Source organism: Scyliorhinus canicula, chromosome 13, assembly GCF_902713615.1.
Source record: "Scyliorhinus canicula chromosome 13, sScyCan1.1, whole genome shotgun sequence".
NCBI lineage: Eukaryota > Metazoa > Chordata > Chondrichthyes > Carcharhiniformes > Scyliorhinidae > Scyliorhinus > Scyliorhinus canicula.
The window spans coordinates 15,711,620-15,733,134 of record NC_052158.1 but is presented as its reverse complement, the minus strand read 5'-3'; the positions used below and the strand labels follow the sequence as shown (position 1 = coordinate 15,733,134).

At 48.0% G+C, this 21,515-nt stretch overlaps 1 protein-coding gene across 1 annotated transcript in view; it reads left to right on the top strand.

Annotated features, from left to right (window-relative positions):
- LOC119976187 (ras/Rap GTPase-activating protein SynGAP-like) overlaps nt 1-21,515 on the top strand; it is a 506,239-nt gene that overhangs the window by 421,328 nt on the left and 63,396 nt on the right. The window lies entirely within an intron of this gene.

Here is a 21,515-nt window from a genome sequence, read left to right as displayed (position 1 = left end):
AAGGCTGTCATGTTTCGCCCTGAAAAGTGCCCAGTCTACCTCAGATTACCCAGTAAGGGCCAGTAACATTTGAGCAACAGATGAATCTAGTTTCAGGCTGCTACTATGAAGTAGCAGCACACGTGATATGTACCACTAACAGGATGCTACCAACAAATCAAAAAGACTTTCTACCTACCACACAAAGGAGTAATGTGGTGTATGAACTTCAGTGCTTGTGTGATATGGTATGTAGGTCATACGTCCCAAAGACAGTTGGATCGTATCAAACAACATGTCCCAGCTGTTCACAACGGCCAAGGTACAGGCCGTACCCAACCAGCCGGCGCTTTCAAAATTCAAAACACAGTGTCCAACGTTAGATGTGATTCCATGATTGGTCAACATTTGCAAAATAATCTTCAGTGTGCCAAGAATTGCACCGAAGACCAATATATTGTCAGTCTGGTCCTCAGTGTGGGGCGTTTGTGTGTACTGGAAGCTACATATGTTAACATACAGTGCCCTGTTGTTTGCAGACTGAAAGGCCCTTCGGCCCATCGTGTCTGTGGCTATCAAGCACCTATCCTAATTCCATTTTCCAGCAGTTGGTCCGTACTCTTGTGTGTGCTATGGCGTTTTAAGTGTTCATCTAAATGCTTCTCAAATGTTGTGAGGGTTCCTGCCTCGACAACCCTTCAGTCAGTGAGTTCCAGATTCCCACCACCCTCGGTGAAAACGTTTTTCCTCAAATCTCTAAATCTCCTGCCCCAACCTTAAATCCAATTCCCCTGGTTATTGACCCCTCTACTAATGGAAAAAGTTTCTTCCTATCTCCCTGTCTATGTCCTTTATAATTTTATACACCACAATCAGGTTCCCTCTCAGCCTTCTCTGCTCTAAGGAGTACAACCCCAGCCTAACCAGCCTCTTCATATGAAATGCTCCGGCCCAGGCAACGTCCTTGTGAATCTCCTCTGCACCCTTTCTCATGCAATCACATATTTCCTATAGTGTGGTGACCAGAACTGCACACAGTGCTCTTATTTGTTGCCTAATGAGCATTTTATACAGCCCCATCATAACCTCCCTGCTCTTATATTCTGCCTGGGCAATAAAGTCAAGGGTCCCATAGGCCTTAACCACCTTATCTACCTGCCCTGCTGCCTTCAGGGACCTATGGACATGCAGACCAAGGTCCCTCTGGTCCTCTGTATTTCCTAGTGCCCTGTCATTCATTTTGTAATACATGTACACACATTGCACCTGTTTGAGCTAAACAAAATAATTGACAGTCAATCGTTGACTGAATCATCAGGGCAGTGCCTTGACGAATCGGGGTCAAGCTGCCTGGTTTAAATTTCAAATAATGCTTGGCAATTGATTGTCAGTCACCTAGTGCATTCTCCATGGCAGTGTCTCTCCCAATCAGAGCCTACTTGCCAACCAATCAGCGCTCTCTTCTCATACAGTATAAATTGTTGTTTTCCCCATACATCTTGTGAAGTGTCCTGTTGAGTGCAGGACAAAAAGATTCAACATGACATTTTTTTCAGCAATACTCAAGTTCTGTACTACCAAATGACTATTTATCTAATAACACCTTAAATGCTTCTGTCATATTCATTGGAACCTTCCCCGTTGCAGTGAGTTCCCCATTCTCACCACTCTCTAGGTGAAGAACGTTTTCCAAAATACCCTATTGGAGTTATTAGTGACTGTCTTATATTTATGGAACCTAGTTTTATCTACCTTCACAAACAAAAACAACATCTCTACATTTTTACTAGAAACTGCTTTCATAATGTTAAAGACCTCCGTCAGGTCACCCCTCACGCCTCCCTTTTCTAGACAGAAGAACCCCAGCCTGTTCACTCTCTGCTGACAGTTGTCATCTCATGGTTCCGGTATCACCCTTTTGAATATTTTTCTGTTCTTTGTCTAGTTGTATGACCTACCCCATGGAGCCTTCCTTTAATCGTGGATGGTCCATTGTCCACAAAGCAACAGGCATGAAACGGGCACAAGTTTGTAACATGTCACTCAAGGTGCATGATTTTTATCACGTTTCAATTGTGGTACCTGGGCAGGGGAGGGGGAGGGGAGGGTCAGGACTTACCTGATGCCTTTTGCACCTCGATTCTTCCTGTGACATTTATCAATAATCACAGAATCTCTACAGTGCAGAAAGAGACCATTCAACCCATCGAGTCTGCACCAACCTCCGAAAGAGCCCCCTACCTAGGCCCACACTCCCATCCTATCCTTGTAACCCCACCTACCCTGCACATTTTTGGACACTAAGGGGCAATTTAGCATGGCCAATCTACCTAACCTGCACACCTTTGGACTGTGGGAGGAAACCGGAGCACCCGGAGGAAACCCACGCAGACACGGGGAGAACGTGCAGACTCCACACAGACAGTGACCCAAGGCTAGAGCAAGTCCCTGGTGCTGTGAGGCAACAGTGCTAACCACTGCGCCACCATACTGCCCACATTCTATAAGTCCTTGTAAAAAGAAAGACTTACTTTGACATAGTACTTTTTGAGGTGTAGTCACTGTTGAAAAGTAGTAAACATGGAGCTAATTTGCATTCAGCAAACCTCCACAAATAGAATAACAAAAATGACCAAATAGAACATAGAACATTACAGCGCAGTACGGGCCCTTCGGCCCTCGATGTTGCGCCGACCTGTGAAACCATCTGAAGCCTATCTGACCTACACTATTCCATTTTCATCCATATGTCTATCCAGTGACCACTTAAATGCCCTTAAAGTTGGCGCGTCTACTACTGTTGCAGGCAGGGCATTCCACACCCCTACTACTCTCTGAGTAAAGAAACTGCCTCTGACATCTGTCCTATATCTACCACCCCTCAATTTAAAGCTATGTCCCCTCGTGTTGGTCATCACCATCAGAGGAAAAAGACTCTCACTGTCCACCCTATCTAACCCTCTGACTATCTTATATGTCTCTATTAAGTCACCTCTCAGCCTTCTGCTCTCTAACGAAAACAACCTCAAGTCCCTAAGCCTTTCCTCATAAGACCTTCCCTCCATACCAGGCAACATCCTAGTAAATCTTCTCTGAACCCTTTCCAAAGCTTCCACATCCTTCCTATAATGTGGTGACCAGAACTGCACGCAGTACTCCAGGTGCGCCCCACCAGAGTTTTGTACAGCTGCAGCATGACCTCGTGGCTCCGAAACTCAATCCCCTACTGATAAAGGCTAGCACACCATATGCCTTCTTAACAGACCTATTAACCTGGGTGACAACTTTCAGGGATTTATGTACCTGGATGCCGAGATTTCTCTGTTCATCGACACTACCAAGAATCTTGCCATTACCCCAGTACTATACATTCCTGTTACTCCTTCCAAAGTGAACCACCTCACACTTTTCCGCATTAAACTCCATCTGCCACCTCTCAGCCCAGCTCTGCAGCTTATCTATGTCCCTCTGTAACCTATAACATCCTTCAGCACTATCCACAACTCCACCGACCTTCGTGTCATCTGCAAATTTACTAACCCATCCTTCTACACCGTCTTCCAGGTCATTTATAAAAATGACAAATAGCAGTGGCCCCAAAATAGATCCTTGCGGTACACCACTAGTAACTGAACTCCAGGATGAACATTTGCCATCAACCACCACCCTCTGTCTTCTTTCAGCTAGCCAATTACTGATCCAAACCGCTAAATCACCTTCAATCCCATACTTCCGTATTTTCTGCAATAGCCTACCGTGGGGAACCTTATCAAACGCCTTACTGAAATCCATATACACCACATCAACTGCTTTACCCTCATCCACCTGTTTGGTCACCTTCTCAAAAAACTCAATAAGGTTTGTGAGGCATGACCTACCCTTCACAAACCGTGTTGAGTATCGCTAATCAACTTGTTCTTTTCAAGATGATTATAAACCCTATCTCTTATAACCTTTTCCAACATTTTACCCACAACCGAAGTAAGGCTCACACGTCTATAATTACCAGGGTTGTCTCTACTCCCCTTCTTGAACAAGGGGACATTTGCTATCCTCCAGTCTTCCGGCACTGTTCCTGTCGACAAAGACGACATAAAGATCAAGGACAAAGGCTCTGCAAACTCCTCCCTGGCTTCCCAGAGAATCCTAGGATAAATCCCATCTGGCCCAGGGGACTTATCTATTTTTACACTTTCCAAAATTGCTAACACCTCCTCCTTGTGAACCTCAATCCCATCTAGCCTGGTCGACTGTACCTGAGTATTCTCCTCGACAACATTGTCTTTCTCCAGTGTAAACACTGACGAAAAATATCCATTTAACGCTTCCCCTATCTCCTCTGATTCCACACACAACTTTCCACTACTATCCTTGATTGGCCCTAATCTTACTCTAGTTATTCTTTTGTTCCTGATATACCTATAGAAAGCCTTGGGGTTTTCCTTGATCCTATCCGCCAATGACTTTTCGTGTCCTCTCCTCGCTCTTCTTAACTCTCCCTTTAGGTCCTTCCTGGCTACCTTGTAACTCTCAAGTGCCCTAACTGAGCCTTCATGTCTCATCCTAACATAAGCCTTCTTCTTCCTCTTGACAAGTGCTTCAACTTCCTTAGTAAACCACGGTTCCCTTGCTCGACAACTTCCTCCCTGTCTGACATGTACATACTTATCAAGGACATGCAGTAGCTGTTCCTTGAAAAAGCTCCACATTTCGATTGTACCCATCCCCTGCAGTTTCCTTCCCCATCCTATACATCCTAAATCTTGCCGAATAGCATCATAATTGCCTTTCCCCCAGCTATAATTCTTTCCTTGCGGTATATACCTATCCCTGCCCATCGCTAAAGTAAACATAACCAAATTGTGATCACTATCACCAAAGTGCTCACCTACATCTAAATCTAACACCTGGCCGGGTTCATTACCTAGTACCAAATCCAATGTGGCTTCGCCCCTTGTTGGCCTGTCAAATAATCTTCCATTGTGATGTTTATAACATTGGCCAGGACACTGGGGCGTACTCCCCAGCTCTTTTTAAAAAATAGTGCCATGGGATCTTTTATATCCACCCAAGCCTGTTATGGATCCCCCAGTTTAAATTCTCATCCAGAAGAGGATACGTCCGACAGTCCAGTTCAGAGGTATCCCATCTGCCAATCTACTGATACAGAAATAAAAGTGCTGCCAATTGATACATAAAATGAAACGATGAAAAACACATGGTTTCTTTCAAGATAATGAATGTTTGCTGGGGTTGATGGGGGGGGGGGGGGGGGGGGGGTGAACTAACGGAGCTTTTTTAAAATTATGAATCTGATGGGGTAGACATCTTTCCTCTTGTAGCGGAGAGAAGCCTCAGTATACAATGAGGAGAGGACATGCCAGCGGGCAGAGTATGAATTAATCAATGAATGCAGGGCAGATCTAGGGCGAAGTCAGTGTAAGACAGCCACTGATCAATCCAATAGGTAATTCAGAAGTAACTTCTTTATCCAAAGTGTATAAAGAATCAGGAGTTCAGCACCACAAGGAATGGCTGGGGATTACAGCAATAGGTAAAAGTGTGTTAGAGAAGGCTAGATAATTAAACGGAAAGGAATTGAAAGTGCTCTCAGCGTTAGATTGGAAGGACGCTCGCATGGAGCATGAGGACCATCGCAGACAAGATGGGCTGAACAGTCTGTTTCTGTGAATAGTATTTATTTATATCTGAGTCAGAGTCGGCGAGGTTATAGGATTTGTTGATGAAACTCAAAATGACGTATAAGAGCAAGGAATGATGATTTTGTGATCTAAATGAAAACAAGAACGGTGTGAGCATCGCTAGCCAGGCCAGTATTTATCGCCCATCTCGAATTTCCCTTCAGAAGGTGCTGGTGAGCTGCTTTATTGAACCACTGCAGTCCGTGGGGTGTAGGTACATCCTCAGTGCTGTTAGGGAGGAAGTTCTAGGATTTTGACCCAATTCCCGGTGTAGGTGTTCCTAGGCATCTGCTGCACTCGTCCTTCCAGGTGGTCAAAGTCGTGCGTTTGGATGGTGCTGTTGAAGCTACAAACATGTGAATTAGGAGCAAAAGTAGACCATTCAGCCATTTGACCCTGCTCTGCCATTCAGTGAGACATGGTTGACACATTTGCTTTGAATTCCTTTGATTCGCTTTCCCAACAGGAATCTATCTACCTCTACCTTAAAAATATTCAATGATCCCGCTTCCACCGCCCTCTGAGGCAGAGAGTTCCAAAGACCCTCTGAGAAAAAATAATTCTCACCTCCATTCTATGGTAGATGATACTCACTGTGTGCATTGGTGGTGGAAGGTTTGAATGTTTGTGGAAGGGGGAAAAGTCAAGCGGGCTGCTTTGTTCTGGATGGTGTTGAGCTCCTTGAGTTTTGTTGGAGCTGCACTCATCCAGACAAGTGGAGAGTATTCCATTACACTCCTGACTTGCCCCTTGTAGATGGTGGACAGGTTTTGGGGAGTCGGGAGGTGAGCTACTTGCCGCAGGATTCCCAGTCTCCGACCTGCTCTTGCAACTATAGTATTTACATGGTTGGTCCAGTTCAGTTCCTGGTCACTGGAAACACCCAAGAATGTGGAAGGAAATCAAAGCGGATTTTGAGAAAGCAGCAAGCATGAAAGGTGTTGTCCCTCGGTGTTTCCTATCGACCTATTGTCCTCGCAAACCACAACTTCATCTCTAACCTCCCTTTCCCCTCCAAAGTTCCTGAATGTGTTGTCACTACCCAAATGCGATCCCATCTTTCCCTAAACTCAATATTTGAAACACTCCAATAAAATTCCCACCCTTGCTGCATTACTGAAATTGCCCACATCAAAGTCACATATGACATTCTATGAGAATGCGACAAAGAAGAATTTCTCTGCCTCCGCCTTCTTGGCCTGTCTGTAGCTTTTGAAGAAAAAATGAAAATCGCTTGTCACAAGTAGGCTCCAAATGAAGTTATTACGAGTCGCCACATTGCGGCTGGTTCAGGAGGCTCGTACGGGAATTGAACCCTGCTGCTGGCCTGCCTTGGTCTGCTTTCAAAGCCAGCTCTTTACCCCTGTGCTAAACCAGCCCCTTTAGTGACATGGTTTACCAAGCCATCCTCCAAAACCTCTCCACTCTCATCCAGCTGAGTGGGACTCCTCTCACCTGGTTCCATTCTTACCTATTGAATCATAGCCAGAATACCATTTGCAATGGTTTCTCTTCTTGCCACCGCACCGTTACCTCTGGTGTCCCCCAAGGGTTTGTGCCTTGGTTCAAACATGGGCAAAAGAGCTGAAATTCCACAGGTGACTGCCCTTGACATCAAGGCAGCATTTGACCGAGTATGGCATCAAGGTGCCCTAGCTAAACTGGAGTCAATGGGAATCGGGGAAAACTCTCTGCTGGTTGGAGTCATACAAGGCACAAAGGAAGATGGTTGCGGTGGTTGGAGGTCAACCGTCTTAACTCCAGGACACCACTGCAGGAGCTACTCAGGGTAGTGTCCTAGGCCCAACCATCTTCAGCTGCTTCATCAATGACCTCCCTTCCATCATAAGGTCAAAAGTGGGTATGATTGCAGATGACTACACAATGTTCAGCACCATTCGTGACATCTCAGATAATCTCCAGGCTTGAGCTGACAAGTGGTAAGTTACATTTGTGCCACAAAAGTGTCAGGCAATGACCATCTCCTACAAGAGAGGATCTAACCACCGCCCCTTGACATTCAATGGCAAAACCATCGCTGAATCCCCCACAATCAACATCCTTGGGGTTACCATCAGAAACTGAACTGGACTAGCCATATTAATACTGTGGCTACCAGGGCAGGTCAAAGGCTAGGAATCCTACGGCGAGTAACTCACCTCCTGATACCCCCAAAGCCTGTCCATCACCTACAAGGGACAAGTCAGGAGTGTGATGGAATACTCCCCACTTACCTGGATAAGTGCAGCTTCAACAACACTCAAGAAGCTTGACACCATCTAGGACAAAGCAGCCCATTTGATTGCTCCCTCTTCCACAACCATTCACTCTCTCCGACGAACAGTGGCAGCCATGTGTACCATCTACAAGATGCACTGCAGCAACTCACCAAGGTTCCTCAGGCAGCACCTTCCAAACTCACAACCACTACCATCTAGAAGGACAAGAGCAGCAGAAATCTGGGAACTCCACCACCTGGAGGTTCCCTTCCAAGTCACTCACCACCCTGACTTGGAAATATATCGGCATTTCTTCACTGGGGCAACATCCTGGAACTCCCTAACAGCACAGTGGGTATCAACGAGGCAAAGGCTCCAACATCTGCCTCCCCATCCATTTCCAATCCTGGCTGGTCCGACACCCGAATATGGCCTCCCAGGGGCCCGGGTCCAGTTTCACGTGTACTACTTTAGAAATTACCGTAAAAACCTCCTTCCAGTAATCCTCTAGCTTTGAACAGGACCAAAACATATGAACGTGATTAGCGGGGCCCTCCCGCTGCGTTCACACACATCTTCTACTCCTTCAAAGAATCGGCTCATTCTCACCCTCGTGAGGTGTGCTCTGTATACCACCTTCAGCTGTATCAGCCCCAACCTCGCGCACAAGGTGGAGGCGTTCACTCTCCGGAGCACCTCACACCAGAACCCCTCCTCCATATCCTCTCCCAATTTTCCTCCCACTTTGCTTTCATCCCTTACAGTGGTGCCTTCTTCTCTTCCAAAATATCTCCGTAAACCGCCGACACTACCACCTTCTCCAGTCCCCCTGTCGTCAGCACCTCCTCCAGCAATGTGGAAGCCGGCTCCACCAGGAAACTCTGTATCTCCTTTCTGGCAAAATCTCGAACCTGCATGTATCTAAACATTTCCCCCTACTCCAGCCCATACTTAGCTTCCAGCTCCTTCAATCCTGCAAACCGACCCCTAAGAAACAAATCCTTTAGTGTCTTAATCCCTTTCTCCTAATGATTTTTTTTTAAGAAGTTAGGCTGCAGATCAGATTGAGTGTTGGAATAGGCTCGAGGGGCTAAATAGCCTCCTCTTGTTCCTGCAGCTGTTAAATCAATACTTCCTCCCTCTGGGAAGAGAGGCTGAGTTATCGAGGTCAGCCTGGTGTTTGCTTAATTTATTAATTGGAAATGCTACACCTTCCTTGCTCAGCTTCCTGTCAGTTCAGTTCTGATTAATAATATAAATATGACACTGGGGCCAACTAATGTCAAGTTTGACACAAACATTCCAAGTGGCGCTTTGAAGTGTGACGATGTACTGGTTACATGTACATGTAGGTAGGAAGGTTAATCGTTCTCCCAGGGGATTTCTCACTTCAGGATTAAGAAAGCGTCGGAGATCCTTGGGTGTACAAACTGAAGCATAAGGGGTGGGATTCTCCCATCGGGAGGCTAAGTGCCGATGCCGGTGTAAAAACGGGAGTGTTTTACTCCGGCGTTGGCGCCCGTTCCGGGACCCCATTCTGCAGTCCACAGGGGCCTAGCATGGCGGTGGAGCGACCCACGCTGCTCCAGCTGCCGATCCCGGCCTGAACCTGGCGCTGCGGGGTCCGCGCCGGTGCAGTTGGGCCGACCCCAACTAGCGCATGCACAGTGGCCTTGTTCCCTGCGCCGGCCCCGATGCGAAATGGCGCAGGACTACAGGAGCCGGCGCGGAGGAAAGAAGGCCAGGGGACAGAGAGGCCGCCCCGCCGATTAGTGGGCCCCGATCGCGGGCCAGGCCACTATGGAAGCCCCCCACCCCCGGTCGGACCCCCCCCCCCCCCCTCCCCCCCACCCCCCCACACAGGCCACTCCTGGACCTTTCAACGCCAAGGTCCCGCCGGCTCAGAGGATGTTAGAATGCCTTCGGCGGGACTCGGCTTTTTGATGGCGGCCGCTCGGCCCATCCGGGCTGAAGAATCAGCGCACCGGCCTGGGCCAGAGAGTCATCGCATACCCCGACCGGCACCGCGCCGACCACGCTGGCCCCGATTCTCCGCTCTGCGGAGCCTTTCATAATTTTGAGCACCTTCTGTTGGGTACTTTGGGAGATTTTATTGTAGTAGAGGTTCTATATAGATGCAAGTAAAGCTTCGCTGAACCTTCTCTGCTCTGAGGAGAATAATCCCAGCTTCTCCAGTCCCTCTGTAAGTCCCTGATCCCCAGTACCATTCTAGTCTGGAGGGAGAGGTCACAGTTTTAGGATAAGGGGTAGCAGATTTAATTCAGATGAGGAAAAATTACTTCTCTCAAAGCGTCGTGGATCTGTGGAATTCCCTACCCCAGAGTGAGGTGGATGCCGGGACATTGAGTAACTTTAAGGAGATTGATAGATTTTTAATTCGTAATGGGTAATTACTTATCTTACAATCATTCTAATCTTTTCAAATTCAATTCTAAGACCACATTGTGTACTTTGCGTTGCCCTATTATGTATTTTCTTTAATTTCCTTTTCTTCCCATGTACTTAATGATCTGTTGAGCTGCTCGCAGAAAAATACTTTTCACTGTACCTCGGTACACGTGACAATAAACAAATCCGAGAGGAGGAGAAAGTCTTCCTACAGACGGTAAATGACAGTGGTCTAGAGCGCACTGTCTGAAAGGGTTATGAAAGCAGAGTCAGTGGTTGACTTTGAAAAAAGGAATTGGATTTGCAGAGCTGGAAAGTGTGACAAACTGGATAGAGCTCTATTGAAATGTCAGTATGCAGGCACAGACTAGGGCTGGTGGTATCCTTCTCTCCCTGCTGTGAGCTTCAGCCACTACTTGGCTGCCACAGGAAACTGACGTGCTTTAAGGGGGATAAAGTCTCATTTCTACAAACAGTGCATAAATCCATACAGAAGCCAATTACTGGACTTTAATAATTTAACAATCTTTATTGTCACAAGTAGGCTTGCATTAACACACAATTAAGTGATTTAGGATTTAGATGTGCACTTGCGAAGCTGAAGCATACACGGCTATGGGCCAAGTGCTGGAAAATGGGTTTCGAATAGTTAGGTGGTTGTTTTTGACCGGTGCAGGCGCGATGGCCCAAAAGGCCTTTTCTGTGTTGTCGACCTCTACGACTATGACTGTATGACTATAGTTATTCTGTTATTAAAAAAAATTCTTGGGCTTATGCACACAGAGTAAGATATAAATATATATATAGAAGGGCACACCAAAACATACCACAAAAAAATTAATAAAAAATAAAATAGAATAACTGATAAGGTATTATGCACCAGCTCAACAGCAGCAACTCTGTACAATTGGCAATATTATTTACAACACATAAGTAGGCATCTGTTTGAGTGTGTGTGTGGGGGGGGGGGGGGGGGTTGGAGACTGCGGAGGTAGATATATATTTGGGTGCCGGAGAAACAATTACAGAGGGCAATACGCGAATGGGTCTGGTGTTAGTGTTGTCACTTGCTTCACCCGGACGGGTTTCGCTGCCGTTGTCATCTCACGCTCACCTCTGCTTCAGCCATTCGTCCCGTCTTTTGCCTGGATTCTCCTTGTTCCTGTAGATGCCAAGTTTGTTATTGTTTCCCGTGCCCTCCTTCTGGCTATCATTCCCCAGACTCCCACCCCCCCCCCCCCCCCCCCCCTCTCTGGTTCTCCTCTATTGTTCCCTGTCCCTTCCCTCCCCCCTCCTGTGGTTCGTGTTTCTTTCCTCTTAGGTTTAGCTGTCTCCCCCCCCCCACCCACCGGTCTACCTCTCCCTCCCCCGCCTGATTCTTGGCTACCTGGCTATTCTTCTGCTTGTTTGTTGGCCACAAACAGGTCCCGGAACAATTGGGTGAATGGCTCCCACGTTCTTTGGAAGCTGTTGTCTGACCCTCAGATGGCGAATTTGATTTTCTCCATTTGGAGAGATTCCGAGAGGTCAGACAGCCAGTCTGCAGCTTTGGGTGGTGCTGCTGACTGCCAGCCGAACAGGATTCTCCGGCGGGCGATCAGGGAAGCAAAGGCAAGGGCGTCCGCCCTCCTCCCCAGGAATAGATCTGGCTGATCTGATACCCTGAAGACTGCCACTTTCGGGCATGGCTCCACCTTCACCCCCACCACTTTGGACATTGCCTCGAAGAAGGTCTTTTTGATGAAGCTCGTGTCCTCCCAGTTGGGCGCGTACACGTGAATTAGTGCTACTGGTGCCCCATCCAGGGCCCCGCTGGCCATGATGTACCGTCCCCCTGGGTCCGTAACCATCTTTGTCGCCCTAAACATCGTCCTCTTGCAGACCAGTATTGCCACCCCCCCGGCTCTCGTCCCATAGCAGAAACGTGTTTGTCCCATCCAGCCCTTTCTTACCCGCATTCGGTCCTGTTCTCTCAGGTGTCTTACTTGGAGGAAGACTATGTCGGCTCTCATGTTTCTTTGGTGGGTGAGGACTCTGGATCTTTTCACTGGGTCGATCAGTCCCCTTATGTTCCAGGTGACTATCCTGGTGGGGGGCTTCTGTCCCCTTGCTCCTGTGGGATTTACCTTTTGTACGTGCCCCTGCCCTCCGGGGTTTCCCTTTGTTAGGGGGCTTTGTCAGGATTGCCGCTGTCACTGCTCTCCCCATGCGGTCGGGTCCCTGCCCTCCGGGGTTTCCCTTTGTTAGGGGGCTGTCCAGGATGGCCGCTGTCACTGCTCTCCCCATGCGGTCGGGTCCCTGCGCTCTGAGGTTTCCCTTTGTCCAGGGGGCACCCAACATGGCCGCCCACTGTGCGTCCGCTGCACTCTGGGGTCTCCCTTCGCCCAGAGACCATACTGGGTGGATGTTTGCAACGATTCCTTGTTCCGAGCCCTTGGTTGCGGCACTTTGTAGCCCTATTGTTATTCCCTTTCTAGCCTTGTTTGTCCCTCCTTCCCGGTCCCTCCCCCCTCCGGTCCCTCCCTCCTTGTGTTTCACCCCCCCCCCGGTCCCTCCCTCCCTGTGTTTCACCCCCCCCCCCCCTCCGGTCCCTCCCTCCCTGTGTTTCACCCCCCCCCCCCCGGTCCCTCCCTCCCTGTGTTTCACCCACCCACCCCCAGTCCCTCCCTTTCCCCCCTCTCCTGTACATCCCTCTTTTGTCCCTCTTTCCCGTGTTCCTATCCCCGCTTGCTCTCCCGCCTCTGTTGAGTGGTCTCCACCCCCCCGGCGCCTTCCCCCCTGTTGGGGGCGCGCTGCGGCCCTGCTTTGTTGCAGCGGGGCTAGCTTTCCTGCTAGTGCGGTGACCCTCCCCCTCTCAGGAGTTACTGTCTCGCTTCTCCCTTGCCTGGCCTCTGCGGATTTCTGCCCGCTCTTCCCCCATGCTACCCTGCACTCCTCTCGCTTGCTCTCCCGTCTCCGCTACTCTCGTTCCCTCATGCTGGGCCCTGGTCTCCTACCTGAAGCGGTCCCTCGGGTAGTGGTTTGCTTTTTGTTCAGGGTGCGCTCGCCGTGGCGGGGGTGGTGGCAAGAGGGCCTGGTGTTGCCTCACCCCCCCCCCCCCCCCCCCCGTAGGCGTGCTGTTGCCCCTGCCACTGGCCCCTTATTTCTACCCTAGCTATTGGTTTTCTAGCCCGTGTTCCTCGACAGACTTGTTTGCTTCGGCGGGGGCTGTGATGAAGTATTCTCTTTCTTGGTATGTGACCCAGAGTTTCCCTGGGTACAGCATACCAAAACGCACATTGCTCTTGTGAAGGGCTGCTTTCGCTCCAATGAATTTGGCCCGTCTCCTGGCTCGGTCTGCCCCAATGTCCTTGTAAACTCTAACGAAGAGTCCTTCCCATTTGCAGGTTCTGTTTTGCCTGGCCCAGCGCAGGATTGCTTCCTTGTCTTGATACCGGTGCAGTTTAGCTATAACTGCCCTCGTGTGGTCCCGCCTTGGGCTTCGGGCGCAGCGACCGATGCGCTCTGTCCATTTCTGGTGGGTTGGGGAAAGTTTTCCTCCCCACTAAGTTGCCCAGCATCTCGGCCACATGTGCCGTGGGGTTTCTACCCTCGATCCCCTCTGGCAGGCCCACTATCCTGACATTTTGCTTTCTCGAGCGGTTTTCCTGATCATCCACTCTGCCCTTCAGTGTCCCCTGTGTTGGGCTCAGTCTCGCCACCTCCCTCTCCAGGGCCGTGATCCAGTCGCTCTCGTCAATCACGGCTTTTTTCAGGTCCTTAATGGTCGCCTCTTGGGCTTCCAGTTTCTCCTCTTGGGCTTCCAGTTTCTCCTCTTGGGCTTCCAGTTTTTCCTCTGCTCTGCCCATGGCAAGCTGTACCTCCACCAGGGCCTTGGCCATTGCTGCCTGCACTGCGGCCTCCATGTCTGCTCTGGTCTCTGCCGTGTTGACCTGCTGGTATTCCCTCAGCGCCTGGGCAAAGACTGCCTTCCAGTTCCGGTTCCCACCCCCCCTTCCCGGCCCAGGGGGAAAATGCTCCTGTCTGTCGAGTTCTTTTTGTTGCGGCGAACCTTCTGTTCTGCCGCTTCGTGCGCCAATTCTCTCGTCTGAACGGACTCGCCCATTGCCCCGTCTGCGTTTGGTGCCCTTTCTCCCTCTGCTTTGGATCCCTTCTGGCTTTTTTTCTTCCTCTTTTTTCCCCCCCCTTTCTATTTTTTCCTCTTCCCCCTTCCTTTTCCCACCTCCCTTCTCTCCTTTAACACTTTTTTGTAAAAACCCTTTCCAATGAATTTTTTTTTTTAAAGTGAAAACATTATTTCTCTTTAAAAGTTTTCTTCTCAAAGTTTTTTTTGAGAAAGGGGTAGTTCGTTGTTTTTCCCCTCACTCACCCAGGGTCGAGAGAGGCTTCTGGTCGGGCTGGGAGTCCCTCATTGTTCCGCTGCCTGCCTCGTGGTGGTCGCCACCGGGGGATATGGGGGGGGGGGGTCGGTCCTTGCTGCTGGCTCGGTCCCCGCTTTGGTCCGGGCCGCCACTCGTCTTACCCCTTGTTCATCTGCCGTGCGTGGTGGTGTGGGGGGGGGGGGGGGGGGTGCTGGATCTCTCCGCTCCCGAGCGCTCAGGTCTCCCACTTTAATTCGCTTTGGAGTCCGGGTTCTTCTTCGTCCCCACTCTCTTGTTGCGGGGGGCCCCAAACGGATGAATTTGCGCACTTGGGTGCAAGTTCTCGGCGAGGAGTGGGACGCAACTTTGATCCCCCCCAGGAGCTCCTCCACCTGCTCTCTTCCCCTGTCGGGAGCCGAATTTAGACTATAGTTATTCTGGTGTTTGGAAATACGATGTAGGAATGTGTAACATTTGTAATCTGAAAAGAATCAAGTCAGAGAATGGAAACGTGACCAGGATCCGAGTATGAAATTTGAAGTTGAGCTTCAGTACCAATGGTGCAGAGTTCTGCCTGGTCTGAAGCTGCGACAGAGATTCGGCAGGCCTGAGGCCCAGTTGATCTTAAGGTTGATTCAAGGGTCAAAGCAGGCACAAGGCTGGTTCAAGGGTGAACTAACCCGTGGTTGTTTCAAAGATTATTCAGGTACAAGGCTGTTTCAAGGGTCAACCAGATCCAAGGCTGACTCAAAGGCCCAAAAAAAGGCCAAGGGCTGCTTCAAAAGCCAACTAGTCCCAAGATTGGCTCAAGGGTCGACCAGGCCCAAGAATGATTCGATGGTCAACTAGGCCCGAAGCTGATTCAAGGGTCAAAGAGGCTCGAGGCTGGACCAGGTGTCCAGCAGGCCCCAAGCTGGAGTTGAGGCTGAGCAGGCCAAAGTCCTTGAGAGGAACACTGTGGAGTACCCACTACAAAATTAAGAAGTAGTGAGTGACAGTGATTCTGAAAGACTGAATGTTTTGTGAGCGCATGTGCAATCAATTCAATGCTTGATCTTACACAGAGCACTGCATTTACTTACAAAGAAAAACATTGAACACTTTGTGACATGCTGCTCAGAACCATTTTTTTAATGTTTTTGTCACAGGCAATAATGACCATAATTAAATTTATTTAAAAAAATTTATACAAATCCAGTTTTAATACTAAGGTATTACAACAAAGCTAATATTTAATTTATACACAGGCCATTATATTGTTAACTAAAAAGGTCCATTTCCAGTTCTCTGACAACCTCATTTTCTTGGGTTTTCCAAATAGGCACTACTTAATGATCATTAAGTTACATACTTTGTGTTAAAGACTGGAAAACATGGCTCTCCTCACACACATTGGACAATACTTTTTTATGTTACAATACAACAACACTGGGCCATCATGGCAGAAGAGATGATGCAACGTACACACTCAAACACATTTATATACTCACATACATAGCCTGAAATAAAACAGTGTATACCGATCGTAAGAAATAGGATAACGTTATACTGCAGGGGATTCAGCCAATATCAACACACAGAGAAGAGACATCTACAAGGAAGCAACACAGCCTCCACGGGAGTCACAGGAAGATAGTGAACAGTCACTGCCAGCACTGTGACAATAGTATCACACGGAGATAGTGAACAGTCACTGCCAGCACTGTGACAATAGTATCACATGGAGATAGTGAGCAGTCACTGCCAGCACTGTGACAATAGTATCACACGGAGATAGTGAGCAGTCACTGCCAGCACTGTGACAATAGTATCACATGGATAGTGAGCAGTCACTGCCAGCACTGTGACAATATTATCACACGGAGATAGTGAACAGTCACTGCCAGCACTGTGACAATATTATCACACGGAGATAGTGAACAGTCACTGCTAGCACTGTGACAATAGTATCACATGGAGATAGTGGACAGTTCACTGCTAGCACTGTGACAATAGTATCACATGGAGATAGTGGACAGTTCACTGCTAGCACTGTGACAATAGTATCACATGGAGATAGTGGACAGTTCACTGCTAGCACTGTGACAATAGTATCACATGGAGATAGTGGACAGTTCACTGCTAGCACTGTGACAATAGTATCACACGGAGATAGTGAACAGTCACTGCCAGCACTGTGACAATAGTATCACATGGAGATAGTGGACAGTTCACTGCCAGCACTGTGACAATAGTATCACATGGAGATAGTGAACAGTCACTGCCAGCACTGTGACAATAGTATCACATGGAGATAGTGGTCAGTTCACTGCTAGCACTGTGACAATAGTATCACATGGAGATAGTGGACAGTTCACTGCCAGCACTGTGACAATAGTATCACACGGAGATAGTGAACAGTCACTGCTAGCACTGTGACAATAGTATCACATGGAGGTAGTGAACAGTCACTGCCAGCACTGTGACAATAGTATCACACGGAGATAGTGGTCAGTTCACTGCCAGCACTGTGACAATAGTATCACATGGAGATAGTGGACAGTTCACTGCTAGCACTGTGACAATAGTATCACATGGAGATAGTGGTCAGTTCACTGCTAGCACTGTGACAATAGTATCACATGGAGATAGTGGACAGTTCACTGCTAGCACTGTGACAATAGTATCACATGGAGATAGTGGACAGTTCACTGCCAGCACTGTGACAATAGTATCACATGGAGATAGTGGTCAGTTCACTGCTAGCACTGTGACAATAGTATCACACGGAGATAGTGAACAGTCACTGCCAGCACTGTGACAATAGTATCACATGGAGATAGTGAACAGTCACTGCCAGCACTGTGACAATAGTATCACATGGAGATAGTGGTCAGTTCACTGCTAGCACTGTGACAATAGTATCACACGGAGATAGTGGACAGTTCACTGCTAGCACAGGGAGTAATTAAGAGTCATCACCAGCAGAGTCACAAATAGGCAGTGGCCGTCAACAAAGCATTAGTTTGACCATATCAAAGGTGCCAAGCATCACTCTCTCACATCAGAAAACAAGCAACTCCTGTAATTCCTCGACAAAAGTCAAACGCTTGAACCTTGGAGCCTCAGTTTTTATCTGCCAGTCCATTTTATCGAAAGCGTTCTCCATGTCCTTTGGATGGATAACCATTCCTCAGGATTGCTTGGGCATTCCCTCTCTCTCGATAAATTCAGGAGCACAGTGGTTAGCACTGTTGCTTCACAGAGCCAGGGACTCGGGTTCGATTCCCGGCTTGGGTCACTGTCTGTGCAGAGTCTGCACGTTCTCCTCGTGTCTGCGTTGGTTTCTTCCGGGTACTCCGGTTTCCTCCCACAAGTCCCAAATGACTTGCTGTTAGGTAATTTGGACATTCTGAATTCTCCCTGTGTACCCGAACAGGTGCCGGAGTGTGGCGACTAGGGGATTTTCACAGTAACTTCATTGCAGTGTTAATGTAAGTTACTTGTGACATTAATAAAGATTATTATTAACTCCCTCAATTTTCTGTTGTGGAACTGGACTGCTTGCTCACTACCCACCAGCACCACACCAGTCTTCACCTAAAACCAGGAATGGAGGATATGTGACTTTGGGCGTCAGGACCACTCTACTCATTCACACTCCGTGACCTGATCAGCTTAATTTGAACCTGACTCACGAGTAGGAAGCCGATGGGATCATGTGGGAATCCCAATCGGATTGGGCGGGGTGCTGCTATTGACTGAAATGGAGAGTAAAACCAGGCTGGGGTGTAAAATTGGGTGGCGGGGGGGTAAAAAGAGGAGGTTAGGTTGCAATTGCCCCCAAAATGTCTCTCCCCAATAACCTTTTCAGTAGTGATTACAGAATTGTGATCAGGAATGGAAACCTCAGCTCCCTGGCTGTTTGCTTCAGGCCAGGGCAACTGGTGTTAGAAATCAGGTGTTAGAAATCAGGGGTTAGAAATAAGTGGTCGTCCATTCAAGACAGAGGTGAGGACGACTTTTTCTGTCTCAAGAGGGCCATTGACCTGTGGAATTATTTTTACCAGGGAGCAAGTGGAGGCAGCGATTTCGGAGGCTGAATTAGGTAGATTACTGATGGACAAGGGAGTACAGTAGACAGGCAAGTGGTGTTTAGGCCACATTCAGGTCAGTTATGGTCTTATCAAATGGCGGAACAAGCTCAATGGAACAGAAGATGAATGGCCCTACGCTTGTTCCTAATTTGTATGTATCGTGGCTTCTTATGCCCCCCTCCCACACTGCTCTAGCACTGAACAGAGGTTGAATCTGGTCTATATCGTTCCTGTGCCCATTGATGGAGCTAGAATAGTTCAAATAATTTGTCTGGTACAATTGCTTAAGGCTCTTTCAGTGTGCAACTTAATAAATATATTGCTTAAAGTTACGATTTAAAGTAGCTTATGCATTATACACATATCTATATATGATAAACATGTACACATGTAGAAAACTTGCAGACTGAGCAGTTAAGTAGCAAATGAAGTTTAACTCAAATAAATGTGAGGGGGAGATGCACTTTGGGAAGAAAATATAAAAATCACCGACCGTTTAGAAAATAAGAAAGTGAATGGGTGTGAAGAGCAAAGGGATCTAGGGATATAGGTGGACAAATCATTAAAGCAGATTTGCAGGTCTGCTGTGTTATCAAAGCACTAAGATTTATTTCCAGAGGTATAGAATTCAAAAGTAATGAATTTGTATTACCATAAGGGATAGGAGTGGGCCAGATGATCTCTGAAGCCTGGTCCCCATTTAGTCAGCTCAAGGCTGATCTTTGACCACAGCTCCACTGCTGTGTTTCCCCAGCACTTTTCCTTTTTACTCACCTTCCAATTTGCTCCAGCCTGTTAACTTTCTGTGTTTCTCGCACAAGAGCACCCAAATCCTTAACACCAATGTTTAGTAGTTTCTCGCTGTTTAAAAATATTGTTTTTCTAATCTTTCTGACAGGGAATGACTTCACATGGACCCACTTTATATTCCCACCTGCCACTTGATTGCCCACTCAGTATCATTTCTTAAATTACATTTAATTTTTTCCAATTAAGGGGCAATTTAGCATGGCCAATCAACCTAGCCTGCACATCCTTTCGGTTGTCAAACACGGGGAGAATGTGCAAACTCCACACGGACAGTGACCCAGAGCCGGGATCGAACCTGGGACCTCGGCGCCATGAGGCAGCAGTGCTAACCACTGCGGCACGGTGCTGCCCCCCCCCCCCCCCCCCCCCCTCAGTATCATTCACACCTGCAAGCGCCAACAGACAAGAATCGGACCACCGTCCCTTGACAACCAACATTTACCATCACCAAATTCCTCAACAACATCCTGAAAGGGGGGGGTTCACTACTGATCAGACACTTAACTTGGCCAGCCATTTGGTGACCTTGGCTACAAGAACAGGTCAGAGACTGTCACTTCCTGACTCCCCACTTGCCTGTGTAAGCGCAGCTCCAACAATGACTCACAAAGCTCGCTGCCACCCAGAACAAAGTCGTCTGCTTTGATCAGCACCCCAGCTGCCAGTTTAAACATTCACTCTCCCCACCACTACCACAGTGTGTACCATCCACAGGATGTACAGCGGCAACTCGCCAAAGGTACTTGGGCAGCACCTTCCAAACCTGCAACCTCTATCACCTAGATGGGCAAGGGCAGCAGACATATGGGAACACCACCACCACCTGCAAGTGCTCCTCCAAGTTACACACCATTCTGCCTTTAGTCATTGCCGAATTGTCACTCATGATCAGTCTTGATCTTTAAAGTTATGGCCATGGAGAGGTGTAGAATTCAAACCTTGGGCCCATGAATACAAGATTAATACTAATTTACTGATAAATCCAGCAGGGAAATGGAAAATGCCTTTAGTGTGATTAGAATGTAAAACTCAATACCCCATGGATTGAGGCAAATAGCTTATTTGCATTTAAAAGGAAAGATAGATTAGTACATGAGAGGAAAGGGACTAGAACGATATGCTGAGAGGCTGAGATGAGGTAGACGGAAGGGGAGCACACAATTATCCTATAATATACCCTACAATGTAACCATCACCCCAGTTGGAATTGGAAACATCCAGCCTTGGCCCTCCCAAACAAATGTATGTGATAATTTCAGGAATTTTCACCTCCCAAGCACTGGACTGTCAACACAGGCTGAGCGGTCGGAGTCCAACTAGTTCAGGGGCATCACACAAATTCTGAGCTACCTTTACTGCCTTTGTGAAGCAAACAAGACCCACCCTCTCCTCGATCCATTCCCCATGCGCACAGCTTCCACGTGTGGGTATCCAAGCATGGAAAGGGTTAGGTTTGAGGACTGCTGACTGCCCGGGATTTCCCTGGAGTCTCCCGGAATTGAAGGCTCATCGCTGGGGAGACAATTTATTGGGGCTGTGAAAAAAAAATGAATTTTGTAAAAAAAAAAAAATGGTATTGGTTACAAAAATAAATCTGAGGTGTTAGGTTGGGAGAGCGGTGGTAAAAATGTTTGTTTGACTGACAATCAACAAAATCGTCCAATCGGGTAAGGAAGAATCCATTCGCTTTCCAATTGGCCATCACTAGGCAGCGCACAAGTAGGGAGAGCCTGTGAAATCACTGGCAGTCGGAGATCGTGTGATGACATTTTCAATGGGTGCAGTCCCTAGTGTTGTGTTGGTGCTCCATGACATTCATTAATATCGCAGTCTTTAAGTAAAATCCTGTAAAACATGATACTCGTGGAGTATCCCTGCTCAGTGTGTCATAAATGACCTCTCAAGTCCTGCCGCAAAGGCCAGGGGCTGGCCATCAGTCTTTTAGTATCCCCCACAGGA